The 14,599-nt window shown below is 42.9% G+C and overlaps 1 long non-coding RNA gene across 1 annotated transcript in view; it reads left to right on the forward strand.

The window, feature by feature from the left end:
• Positions 1–1,800: 1,800 nt before the first annotated feature.
• Positions 1,801–14,599, forward strand: part of LOC142198184 (uncharacterized) — a 37,532-nt gene continuing 24,733 nt past the window's right edge. The window contains exons 1-2 of the long non-coding RNA XR_012715344.1: positions 1,801–2,161; positions 5,317–5,387. This is a non-coding gene — a long non-coding RNA (uncharacterized LOC142198184). The remainder of the gene's footprint in view (positions 2,162–5,316; positions 5,388–14,599) is intronic.

Genomic DNA, 14,599 nt, shown 5'->3' on the forward strand with positions numbered 1-14,599 from the left:
TTATAAGAGACTGTCTTAATTTCGGGGAAACAGGGTATATACTGTATATATATATATATATATATATATATATATATATATATAAATCAAAAACAAACAGGCTTTATTGGCACGTCCGAATAGATATTTGGCATTGCCAAAACTAGTAAAGTGGGGGGGGGAGTTGGAGTCGGGGGTGGGGGGGGGGAGTGGTGGGTATGGGGGGGTGGGGGGGTTGACTTGGGGTATAACAGTCCGTGGAGTCTCATCTTCTTCTTAGTTGGTGACCGCTATATGGGGAGGTGGGGTGGGGTGGGTGGTTTGGGGTATAACAATCTGTGGGGTCTCATCTTCCTCTTAGTTGGTGACCGCTTATATGGGGAGGTGGGGTGGGTGGTTTGGGGTATAACAGTCCGTGGGGTCTCATCTTCCTCTTGTTTGGTTATATATATATATATATATATATATATATATATATATATATATCTCAAGCAGAACATTCTGTAGATCATCGGGCAAGGTGGTATTAATGTAAGACTGATTTTTATATCATTTAGCTACATAGTAGAGGTAGAATGAAATTGTTCTCATTGTCACTACAAGAAGTCAATACGTTAAGTGTGAAACTAGATATTGCATTAACTGTAATGAAAGACTGGATAGATATCGAAGGTGATAAAGGACCATATTTATCCGTGAAAATCAAATAGAAGATAATGGAAAGATAACAATGTTACATTTAAAACAAAGGAAAAATTAACAAGAGAAATGTTAAGGTGTCCTGACAGGAGTATTGATCCCTGCACATAGCGTGCCTGCAGAGAATTGGGCCATGTTCTATCACCTATTAAGTGGGGATTGCTTGGGATAAAAATAAAATAATAGATGTGTGTGTGGTCTCTGTTTATAGGGTTAATGTATCATACAGCAGACCAGCCAATCCCAGCCCGGTGTAGAGACAACACTATGGTCTGCACCTTATTATGGTCTGCACCTTATTATAGGAATACTTGCCAACATTTTCGGACCATATTTTTTCACCATAGCCTTGCCTCCTTTTCTGCTCGCCATGCCCCATCTACAGAAGGAGGGAGGGAATCATCTTTCTACAATTGCCTTTGATAAAACTATTTACTGGATATAGTATTTCTTGAAATTCAGATACCAAATAAGAGAAATCTAGTCTTAAGTATAATACATACGGTATATGCAATATGGAAATCCGTATCTTAGATTCCAGGTATATGTATGAGACCTATCATGGTAAAATATGCCTAATAAATATTGTATCTCCTCTTTATAGCATAAGTGACCTAGTCTGTCTGTGTACTGTGTGCAAGGAGTCTTTATCTGTAGCTGATCTTGCTTCTTCGGAGAGAATTTGGAGTCTGATCCTTATTGTGTGTTTGTAAATGTTCCATCTCCGTTTTATCTTATGCCCAGGTTTTTCTTTCAAGCCCCTGACATTTACTTTATCTGTTCAGACCGTTTTCTGCTTATCGCTAAAAGTGACCATAGTTCTTCTACTAAGACAGTAAGGTCACTTTTGTGAAGAAGTTTTTACTTTATCAAAATTTTAACTCAGAAATATTGAAAATAGAAATTGAACTAAAAATAAAATGGAAACTTGTAACATTACAATGAGGTCAACTAAATAGCCATATTATACATAGGCAATTGTAATGTCTCAGCACAGTAATATCATATAGTAGAATGTATCCATATAGTGCCAGTTATCACATATGTAGCGCCCCACAGAGTGGGTCACTACAAATGTCATCTTATGTGATCTACACTGTGTACTGTGAAGGTATAGTGAGATCCAGTCAACCTGTTAGCATACACAAAGTTCCACAGCCATTATCTCTTTAAGAAAAGGGGTGGAGCTACAGACTGGAAGAGGGTCTCTCTCTTTTTCAGTTCCAGTTCAGAGGGTGCAGGAGTGTGTAGGAGAGAGGAGCAGGTGTGTTGAGGTGCAGTGTGTGCTGCAGCCTCATGGTGTGATAGCACAAGAGGCCGGAGACCTGCAGAGGTGAGATGAGACCTCACAGGCACGGGGCTGCAGTTATAGGACCATCAATTCCTAACTAGTGTGAGAAACACTTAGAAAATTGAGAGATTCACTGGACCGAGGCCTAGTGAATGCAGGATTCCTGGAGGCTCAGTAACATACAGAGTTGGGGTGAGTGTCTGCATCCAGCATCCCAAAGAACTCGCGTTACCTGCTGTCCAGAAGGGGGATCTACCCAGTTGTAATTAACCTTTGAGCTCCTGGAACCCAGGACCAGAGGAAATCTATTAGAGAGTTTGAGCAGCAATGGAAGGCTGAATCATACTAGTGGTAAAAGGGAGGCCTGGCATCTCACTATACTGAAGCAGGGTGAATCCTCCTGTAGCATCTGTTATCTCCTGCTGACTACAGAAGTAAACTGTAAGTGTTTGGTTAACCCCTGTCTGGACTGTATTCTTCCATCGATCCTCTGTTACTCCTCCTGGAAATCACCCCTTCCTCACCTATATAATCTGGCCCTGGGACCTGCCCTGGTTGGGGAGGGTATAACATCTGGCACTGCATCACCACCTATTCCCTGAGGCCCTATCTACAGTGCCCGGCTTCACCTCAAGCCGAAACCCCAACTGGCGTCAAGACAAACTTTTATTTTTCTTTATTTTTCTTTAATCCATTTTTGCTTAAAACTCCCCTTTTTCAAGGCGCTGCCGCCCCCGGTGTCGGGCCTGCTCGCACCGTGAATCTACATAGGCCGAGCCGGGGCGACTCACCTTCATCATACGTCATGTATACACGTCTCTTACATTTATATGACCAAATATCATATATCCATTTAATTATTGTCCACAATAATATAATAATATGCACAACGCCGCGATTTTTCCCGCAGCATCTCCGCTGTGGGCAAATCGCGGTGTTTCCGGTCCATGGGGCCCCAGCCTTAAAGTGGGTTCCATTTTTGCTAGATGTCTACTGAGACAAAACAACAAGTAATATACAATGTTATATATCAATCACATCAAACAACGGGCCTTCCTTGTAATGCATGGATGTGTCAGGTCCTCCAGAGCAAGAGACTCAAGAGGCTAAAGTTTTCAGAGCCTTTGAAATGGGATCATTATCAGCTGAATGATCATTAATCGAATGTTCATTTCCAATCAATTCCCAGTGTTAGCTTGTGTTTATACATTGTGCATACAACATGTACCAGGAGGCTGCCAAACCCAGGGATCAGATGAGTGTAGCTAAATGCTAATGTATTTTATTGGCCATGAAGTACAGGAGAGAGTACTGTAAAAGAGCAGCAGGTCACACACACTGCCTACACTGTGATGTTGCCCCCTTCCTTATGGGAAGACAAGCTGCAGCTAGAGATAGGTGAACCTTTCAAGATTCATTTAGTTATGGGTTCGGGTGGCTTGGGTCCCTGATTCATTTCAGGTTGAATGCATTCTGTATGAACTACACCTTAAGTTGTCTCAAAAAATAGTGTAGAACACTCAGGGCTCCTAGATACCTATCTATAAAACATAGTGTAGAACACTGTAAGGGCTCCTAGGAACCTATCTATAAAACATAGTGTAGAACACTGTCAGGGCTCCTAGATACCGATCTATAAAACATAGTGTAGAACACTGTCAGAGCTCCTAGATACCGATCTATAAAACATAGTGTAGAACACTGTCAGGGCTCCTAGGAACCTATCTATAAAACATAGTGTAGAACACTGTCAGGGCTCCTAGGAACCTATCTATAAAACATAGTGTAGGACACTGTCAGGACTCCTAGATACCTATCTATAAAACATAGTGTAGAACACTGTCAGGGTTCCTAGATACTTATCTATAAAACATAATGTAGAACACTGTCAGGGCTCCTAGGAACCTACCTATAAAACATAGTGTAGAACACTGTCAGGGTTCCTAGATACTTATCTATAAAACATAATGTAGAACACTGTCAGGGCTCCTAGGAACCTACCTATAAAACATAGTGTAGAATACTGTCAGGGCTCCAAGGAATCTATCTATAAAACATAGTGTAGAACACTGTCAGGGCTCCTAGATACTTATCTATAAAACATAGTGTAGAACACTCTTAGGGTTCCTAGTCACCTATGTATCCAGTTTTTAGCACTCTAAGGCAAGCACAGCCAAAGCTATGTCAAAATGAAAAGTATCATTATTATACTCTGTGGTCTCTTCAGACTCCAGAGTGTAATAGGTAGAGACCCAGGGAAGGTGAAAATTTTTTTTAAAAAAACATTCATACTCACCTTTCATTACCTCTTTTGAACTTGAACCTCCTCGTCTGGTGCTCTCTCTCTCTCTCTGTCTCCTTAGTGACGTCAAACACCCCAGATGACTTCTGAGGCCTGTGATCGGGCCTCATTGGTGACATGGGTACGCCAAGCAACACAATGTCATGACGCATGGTGTGCCCATGTGACCGTTGGCAGCCTAGTCACGGAAGAGACCCCAGAGTATAAGTCATTGGCCATAAATTTCACCCAAGACGAATCTCCATTTGTTCGATTTCATAAAAACTTTGGAATATTCGGGAGGAACCTGGCTTAGGTTCACCTATCTCTAGCTGAAGTCATGCATGTACTTACAGGTACATGTAAAATTCTACTGCCACCACTGCTCACATCTAAGTGACTTACAGTTCTTAATGTTGCTGAGACATTTGGATAACCATGGGCCCAAGAGCCTCGGTCCCCCAGCCAGAAAGACCATATTATAATCTGCTACTAGTATGGGCAGCCAATTACATATACATGGGGCATACATCTGGCGGTACTATTTCATGCATTCCCACTATATAACCTGTCAGGTGCAGGTGACATCACTGAGGAACATTATATCATTTCTATCATTGAAATCCCCAGTAAAGTAGCTCCATAAATGTCTCTTCAGCTTAGATTTTATGATGGAAAATTCTCTTTCTCTTGCGAGGTATAAAATGACTGTGCGACACACCGCATGTCCATAATTGTTCCTCGTACACTTTTACAACGTACAGTAACTAAAAGCAATCTAGTCCCCATAAATAATGAAATGAATGACAGTCAGAATTCGGGCATTTGTTTCATAGATTGGATGTCACTTTTTATATCCTCTCCAATTTAGTTAATTCTTCGTTGGCTAACGAAACATCGATGAGGTACAGATTAAAACAATAAAAAGAGCGGCGATGATTTATCTGTCTCCAGCGCGAATGGTTTCGTCAATGTGATTGATACTGTGAGATCTCTTCTGTAGGCGCATCTGTGTAATTATTTCCCTCCACTTAATTGAGTCAATCCACCTATTTTTCTTTCTCAGGAGACGAAGAGGAGTCCTCATTTATCGGATTTCCCATATATTTGACGATTTCCAGTCTGTAACCTGCTAAGGTAAGAGCTTTAACTGCATGAGGCAAAATTTTATATTTCTGATTTTAATAAATTCATCTTAAAGGGATGTTCCAGGATTATAAAAACATGGCAGAGAAATATGTATCCATAGGTAGAAAGTGGTATTGCAAGTCAGTCCTCTTATAGTTCAGTGGAGCCTATCTGTAATACCAGATACAAGCCATGGTCAGGTAGGAGGGGTTGAGCGCGGCCAAGTAGTTGAGCACAGCCAAATTTTCAAGCTGTATATAATCCTTATAAAGGGGTTGATACAGATTATCCTACAGGACATTATGACTTTATCTGAGCGTGGATCTGGACCACTGTGTAAGCAATGCTACCTCCTATGCTGTCCTTGCTACATCTGGTGTTACCCCCTCTACCTCGTAGATTGTAAGCTCTTGAGAGCAGAGAAGACTATCAATAGAGAGAAGGCTATCAATAGAGAGGCTGTAATGGAGAGAAGGCTGTCAATAAAGAGAAGACTGTCAATAGAGAGAAGACTATCACTAGAGAGAAGGCTGTCAATCAGTTATACTGAACAGTCAATCTACAGGAGAGGGACTAATTTTCAGATGACTGAGGAGCCGTGATCACTGGGTCCCCAAACAATTAATAGGGAAGGGGGCTAAAGCTTCCTTGTGAATGCAGCACCAGTATGCTTGTGTGACAAGTGCATCGTTCACTTCTATGGTTTCCACTGGATATTTATCTTAGTGGATCAATTTTAATGCGCCCATTGTAAACTGGACTGTAGATCTGTATATGTCAGATCCCACACAAGAATGATGGCAAAACCCAGATTTAGTAGACTGTTACAGCAGCATTGTAGCTAAGCTTTCCTTCACCCTGGGATTCAGTGCATTGTCCTAGCTCAGCGTCCAGTGCCCCCTGGATCCCAGGACACCTGCTCCTCTGCTATGTCCCACACTACTGGTAAGGCTGCAGGAACATATGGAAGTCATGGAATTTGAGCAAAATATAAAGACTTACAGAAGCGCCTTTGCATTTGGCCAGTTTGACATGGGGTTGTTACAGGCACATTTTGTCCCTGTTATTATGCCCAAGGGTGACTTGGGTATCTATGATACATGGAGTTTGGGTCATTAGATCCACAGTTGGGCCAGGACAGTTGGGTATACAAACATGCCTGTAATACTCTGGCCTTTCTCTGAGATTTTGTTACATGCTAGAAGAGCGGCTCGGTTATTGTAGCATTCTGCTTTATTACATGACATAAGGAATCTCAATATGCTTAGTCGCCAGGACTGTGATGGCATCAGAGGGTAATTGTAAATTACAGCCCTTTTTTTGCCAAGACATAAGAATGATTTACTGGCAATTCTGGAGAATCTCCCTTTGTTTCATTTCTTGCACTTCTCCAATCTTACTTAATAGCTGGAGTGGATGTTATCCAGTGGGTTTTATGTGCTCCCTGCAGGACTATTAATAGTAAAGATGAGTAAATTACAAGGAAATCGGTCAGATTCACCTTGTACAGAGTCCTAAGGAGAGGATTTATGTGAAAGTAACAGTTAACAATAGACATGCATGATGTTACATTTAATAATATTTTCCTTTGGGAGATTTGGAGGCCCTGCTGTCCATACCTGATGCCAATATCTTGAGATATGTTTTTTTTTCTGTATTTTAAGTGGCAGACTTCCATTTGTACGGGGTAGATTGCAGCTTTGAAGTCTACAGAGCAGCGAATTCAGCATTGAACTGGTCCTGTTTCAGTATTGTGGTTTATTAAGGATTCAATACATTAAAAAATGTTATAGGAGTTTTTCGGGCAAAAATATATTTTTAAAATGGTCAGTTAGTGCTATTAATGGGTTAATAAGTGCACCCAAATACCTTTAGCAGTGTTTTGAGTGATTCCCGGGTTTCTCTGGGAGCTCCTGGCATCCTCTGCATTTGTTTACCTTGTATAGCTTCCTGTTCTTTTATCCTACTACTCCCACGATACATTGCATGAGCTGACTCACACTACCTCCCCTCTCACTCCCTCCCCTTCCCTCACTCACTCCCTCACACCCCCTCCCTGTCTCCCTAGTTAGCCCACCCACTATTAGCCCTTCCCAACTAATTCAGACCACCCTCCCACCCCATCATACTTATCAGTCTTCCTGTTAGGATCTCCTGGGCACGAGAAATCATTTCTGTGGGGCTTACTCCCCTTCCTCCTGACGTCTGCCTGCGTAATAGAGCTAGAGTGCCACTATGGCTCTATTGTACAGGCATGGGAGGATGGCTGATGTCAAGGAGAGGAGGAGCTCGCCCCCTGAAGGAAATGATCTCCTGTGCCCAGAAGATTTTGACAGGAAGACAGGTAAGTATGATGGGGCCATCTCCTGCCTTCCATCCCCCATATATATCAAAACTACGAGCAGTTTTGAGCTATAATTTACACCCATTTCTGACATAGAAGATAGTAGCGGAAGTCCACACCTCTCCCACTAAGCCCCATTCTCAGCATACTCACTTTTAAGGAAAGATGGATTGGGGGAGGTGAATGTTCCAAAAGTCACAAATTGTGCCGCAAAAATGGCAATGTATGAAATTTTGAAACTTTTATCATACATTTTACCCCGTAAACTTGTAAATGTATGATAATCTCCCTCCAGTGTTTCTCATAATAATTCATACCTGTTAAAACGCCAATTTTATCTTTTTTAAATTCCAGAAAAATCCCTTTTGTGTTAAATTAAATTTGCTAAGTTAGAATTCCCATGTATGGATCCTATCCTCCACAGTTCACGTCTAGTTTTAATGACTTTTAAATTGCTTTAATTTACAAAAATTGCTTGAAAACAAATATATATTCAATAAGCGTGACAGAAAATAAGAAAAAGGAATTAAGCATGGATTATGATTTTGATCTGTTTTCCCTTAATCCTAAAAGCAGGACAACAATGGGGTATTTCTATTCTGTTCAATCAGGGCATCATGGGATCTGCTGAGATAAATCCTTAGAGAAATCGAGTGTATGAAGTCTAGTCTCCTCAGGAAAAGTAGGATTGGGAAAAAATACAGGGAGAGCTATAACCTGGTTCATATTAGTATAGGATGGCATCTTAGGTAGGAACCCAGGCATAAATCTTAGCTGGACCCTGTGAGAGTGGAAGCTAATATATGGATCCACAGACGACAGAGCTTGCAACTCCCCAATCCTCTTGCCAGATGTTACAGCCCGCAAGAAAACTGTTATCAAGGTAAAAAACTTCACCTCAACTTTTTTGAGTGGCTCAAAGGAGGGATCACACAACCCCTTCTGAATCGTCGATAGATCGCCCTGAGGAATTGGCTGTGAGATAGAGGGTCTTCATCTAGAGGTACTTCTCAAAAACCTGTTTACCAAGGAATCCTGAGATAGTTGCTTTTCCAGGCAAGCAGAAAACACTGGCATCTGGACCTTCAGAGTTGAAGGTCCCACCTTCCCCACCATACCTCCCCATATGGCGGCCACCAACTAAGAGGAAGATGAGACTCCACGGACTGTTATACCCCAAATAAAACACACACACCCCATACCCACCACTCCCTCCCCCCCCCCCCCCGACTCCAACTCCCCCCCACACACACACTTTACTAGCTTTGGCGATGCCAAATACCTATTCGAACGTGCCAATAAGGCCTGTTTGATTTGATTTGAGGGACTAAGGCTTTTTTCTAGTCCATCCTAAATAAAATCCAATATGTTACCAATAGTGGGGTTGGAGCTATAAAGTCCCCTTGTTGCAGCCCAGGCAAGAAAGATGAATCCTGGTATATATCCGGTTGGTAGACTCCACCCTAGAAAGGGAGAATGTATTTATGATGGCTCCAGAGAGTCCTATAGACCATAGTAGGGTATGGTTAACTTCCAGGCTGTCCGATTGAATTCTTTCAGATCTGGGCATAGCTGAGAACTCTGAGACACCGAGCTACTGGTCCTGTCTGATTTTTAACAATACCCTCAGTATCTTTGAAACTGGAGGGAATATGAAAGTCAGCCTGAACCTCCATGGAATGGAAAAGGCATCCACTGCCAAGGGTTTGTCCTCCTGATAAAGAGAGCAGAACTTCTCCACCTTGGCATTGACTCTGGTTGCCACCAGATACACCTCCAGATAACCCCACTTCTGGATAATCAGCTGGAAAAATTGAGACGTGCAGATAAGCGTCCTCAAGAATATCTGAGCTTGGAGGAGGTAGTTGATTGTCAAAACTCAGGTTTTCTCATCATCTTTGAAATTCTGTCAGGCAAGATTTCTTCTTTGAAATCTTGCATGCCCTTGGTAGTGGTTCCTGGATTGCTGAAATGACCAACCTCTCCTCCACTGTTTACCAGGTCCACAAAATGACTGGGGATGGGACATATCCTTCCTGTTGGCAAGATCCTCCATTACCTTGTCCAGCTCCTGGCCAAACAATTTGCCTGGCTCATGTGGAAATCTGCAGATATTAAATTTAGATGTATTATTGTCTATCCATGGCTTGAGCCACAAAGGTCTACAAGCAGCAGTAGACAATGGCATGCCCTTAGATGACAACTTGACCTGCTGCAAGGAAGTTTTGTTTAGAAAATACTGCTTCTAAACAGATGTGCTTCATGGAAGACAAGTCGTCTCTGGAAACTCCGGAATCAATATCTTTTCACTGGGAAAGACCCGCACATTTCCTCACTACCTCTCTGTAAGTGACAGCGACAGAGCAGAAGCAGCTGAATAAGATTTCTAAGAGAGCACTCTTTCTACCTATCCATCGGATCCTGCAAGTTGGACCCATCATCCAAGAGTACTGTAGTATGGTGAGAAAGCTTTGCTACCGCCATGTCGACTTTTGGCGGTGGACCCCAAAAACTTAAACTGGTCCTCAAAAATGTGAAATAAGATTTTAAATTTCTTTTTAAATGTAGATTGTGAGCCCCATATAGGGATCACAATGTAGATTTTTTTTTCTATCAGTATGTCTTTTTGTAGAAAGGGAGCAAATCCACACAAACACAGGGAGAACATACACACTCCTTGCAGACGTTGCGCCTGGCAGGATTTGAACCCAGGACCCCAGTACTGCAAGGCTGCATTGCTAATCACTGAGCCACCATGTTGCCAAGGTTTTAAACTTCCTGGACAATAAGAGGCTTTCTTTGGATGCCTCCATTCAGCCATCATTGCTTTTTGCAGCATATTATCAACGTTAAAGGCCCTACGCCCCCTAGATGTGGACACTGGCGTTTCCCAGGATCAACATCATGGTTGCCTTATCTGATGGATTTAATAAGCCTATGAATTTTGTCCACAGGAAAGAGCACTTTCTTTGTATCCACATCAGAATCTTCAGAGGAATTCCAGAATTTGGTGTTCCTTTTCTGAGTGTACTACCGATTAGAACTGACCAGAAGGTTCAGCATGTCTGGGTTGGGATATGGAATCCTTTAGCTCCTTCATTGAGTTTTGGACATATTTCTTTACTGAAATTATTACTTTTCTGATGATCAGCTCATCAGAGGGATCGTTGGGTCGGCACTGACTTCAGGTGTGGAACTCATATCCATCGAGATGTGGAATCTCATAGACTCTGCAGGAGAGATAGTTCTGTTTGGAAGATGTTTTTCTTATAAAAGACAATCACCAGAGGACACAGATGACATCTAAAATTAACATCTTATAATAACACAAAAAAAGAGAAAAAAAAATTCTTATATCTTACAGTAAAACAGTTGGTATGAAAAAATAACTAAAGTTTTAGCAAAATTTCCAGAAACTGAAAGAGACCATTGCAGGCTACAGTTTGGTTCTCTGACTAGCAAGGAAACTTCCTTAAAGTGGCTCTATCAGCAAAATTTTGCTGTATAAGCCCCACATATGCATGAATAGCCTTTAAAAAGGCTATTCAGGCACCGCTAATCTTATATTAAACCCCTGTCCCATTTTAAAATAAAACTATAAAAACATATAGGTAAATCATACCTGAACGTGCACTCTGGGCGGTGATGCACGATCCGACGTCATCTTCTGGCAAGCCTACCTATTCTTTCTTCTTCTTTCGGCGACGCCCTCCGGTCCTGGCTCTTCCCCAGCTTCATCTTCTTCCGGTGGTTCAAATCCGATTGGTTGAAATCTGGCGCGTGTGCAGTAGCGCTCCCTCCGGAGCTACTGCGCACACCCTGGCACCATTTTTCTTAATGGCAGTGACACCGAAGTGTGCGTAGTAGCCTGGCCCACGTGTTCAATTTAGTGGTGCGTCATTTTTTAAAAACGTACCCAAATGTACCTGAGCTACAGGTGAAAGTGCGGCACTTGTGCGCCCACTTTCGCAAGTCTACAGTAGCCGCTGCTAGCCTCCGAAGCCTCCAGCAATGCCACAATCTGCCAGAACACCGGCTGATGTGCGACGTCCCCACACGCTGGAACTTGACGTACCATATGTTGAGCAAAGTGGTTGAGCAGCAGAGACCCTTGATGGAGTACCATCTCCAAAACCCAAGAGTTCCTCAGAGTCAGCTCCCGCAGTTTCTGCACCATGAGTGGCCATGGATGGCAGACTTATGCGAGATCTTGCATGTCTTTGAGGAGTCAATCATGAGGGTCAGCTGTGACGACGCAATCGTGAGTGTCACAGTCCCGCTCCTGTGTGTGATGCGAGAATCCCTCATCGCCATCAGGGATAACGCATTGGACGCTGAGGAGTCGGGCATAGGTGCTGAAACATCCCAGCAGGATATTCATGGCACACTCCTGTCCGCTTCACAGTGTATATTGAGGGAGGAAGAGGAGGACGAAGTGGCAGATCTCATTGTCACACAGGAGGCTAGCGGGGAAATTCAGTGTGTCCCATTGCTGCAGCACAGTTGGAGCGAAATGGAGGAGGAAGAGGAGGAAATGGAGAGTGACCATTCCGGTGAGGGCAGACAAGTTATGCCAAGTAACACTCTGGCACACATGGCTGAATACATGTTGGAGTGCTTTTCAACTGACAAACGCATTGTCAAAATCCTGGAGAACAACGACTACTGGATTTTTGCAATTCTCGACCCCCCGGTTTAAAAATAATGTTTGTAATTTTATTCTGGTAGAGGAGAGGGCCAGTCGCATTAGTGATTGCCACAAGCAACTGGTGCAGAATATGATGGAGATGTTTCCATTAACTCTCGTTGGCGGCACACAGGAGAGTTCCTCCAACAGGAGAACAATTGTCATCCAGTCCACACCCAGTAGGGGCACACTCTCCAAGGTATGGGACACGTTAATGGCACCCACTCGCCAAAGTACCGCCACTGAGGGGCCTAGTGTCACCAGGAGGGATAAGTATAGGCGCATGTTGCGGGAGTACCTGGCCGACACCAGCCCTGTCCTCTCCGATCCCTCTGCGGCCTATATTTATTGGGTCTCCAAGTTGGATTTGTGGCTGGAACTTGCGGTGTACACATTGGAGGTCCTTTCCTGCCCTGCCGTCAGCGTGCTTTCGGAAAGGGTCTTCAGGGCCGCCGGTGACATAATTACGGATAAGCGCAGCCGGCTGTCCGCTGACAGTGCTGACCAGCTGACGCTCATAAAAATGAACAGCCACTGGATCCAGGGGTCCTCAAACTTTTTAAACAGTGGGCCGGAGGCAGAGCAGGTCGCACAGACATAGGGAGCGGTGCCCTCCAATAGGTAAAGTGAAGTGCGCTCCATGGCCTGGCCTGAGCTCCCCAGGAGCTTCATTATAAATGCACGCCTGCCGGCGTTTTTGGCGGGGCCAGACAGAAGTGCTTGGCGGGCCGCATGTGGCCCTCGGGCCGCAGTTTGAGGACCCCTGGGATAGACCCATCATTTTCATGTCCACCGGTGTCAAGCACCCCGACATGAAGTTTCATGTGTGTGCTCACCCTCTACAATTCCTCCTCCTCCTCATTCTCAAGATCAACCCTGTAATTGTGCAATATAATAGTGTAATAGTGCTGTGTTATTTCACCTCAGTAGAACTACTAGTCCCATCATGCCAGTTGCCAAGCTGGAAACTTTTCATATTCTCCAGTGCTCCCGTTTTTGCAGACTCGCATTACGCCTTAAACATAACAATATGTGGTAACCGTCATTCCTAGGTTGGCATTGTAACAAGTCTCCTTTAGAAGGCAGAAGCGGAGACAGCCTGAAATATTTAAGTATCCAGCCAGTTGAGCATCACTCATCGCTTACAAATGAGTTCCACGCGCTCTCTTCATCTCACTTTGAAATTAGCATGTCGAGAAAGTGACAGGTAGAAAAATCAATCCCTTTCGAGCGGCATATTTCGCTCTGCCTCCTAAACAGCTTAGTGTGCGTTGGGCTTGTTCACTTCCTTAGTGTCGCTTTGTGGGTTTTATACTCCTGCTTCAACAAAACTGAAAGGTCAGAGATTGCAAATTACCGCACTCGAATGAGAAATTGGATACTATAAAAATGCAAAACAGATAAACAGCTCTATAGTGCAAGTTACACCGGGAAACACTGAGTTACTGCCCCGCTCAATCCTATTTCATGTGCTGCTTATTACATTAGAATATCTATGGCAGAAACAGCACAAATAGGAAACTCCTCCTATCACTGAGGAATTGAATATATTATCCCATAGGGAACGTTTTCCAAAGGTGGCTCGGCCAAGGTCATAAAATGGGGGATATTTATAGGGGGAATAGGAACAGAGATGACACTGTTAAACTATACTCTTATATGATAGATGGATATAGATATTAGAGATAGATAGATAGATAGATAGATAGATAGATAGATAGATAGATAGATAGATAGATAGATAGACAAAACAGATAGATCATAGTTTATAGGATAGATATATGGAAATACAAATAAATAAATAGATAAATACAGTAGATATTAGAGATAGATAGATAGATAGATAGATAGATAGATAGATAGGAGATAGATAGATAGATAGATAGATAGATAGATAGATAGATAGATAGATAGGAGATAGATAGATAGATAGATAGGAGATAGATAGATAGATAGATAGATAGATAGATAGATAGATAGGTTATGATTCAGTGCTGGATCAGTCCGATGACATGACTGACACCTATGGTGACTGATGGACCCCACTTATAATAATGGAGTCCATTGGGTTTCTGTAAGATCAGACTCAATGACAAACAGGTCAGCCGGATAAGCACATTTATGATATCAAAGCAGAATATTCCAGCATAAGGGTAAGTTCACACGATGTAACGTGCAGCGTGATCTGGC

Source organism: Leptodactylus fuscus, chromosome 3, assembly GCF_031893055.1.
Source record: "Leptodactylus fuscus isolate aLepFus1 chromosome 3, aLepFus1.hap2, whole genome shotgun sequence".
In the NCBI taxonomy this organism is placed as follows: domain Eukaryota; kingdom Metazoa; phylum Chordata; class Amphibia; order Anura; family Leptodactylidae; genus Leptodactylus; species Leptodactylus fuscus.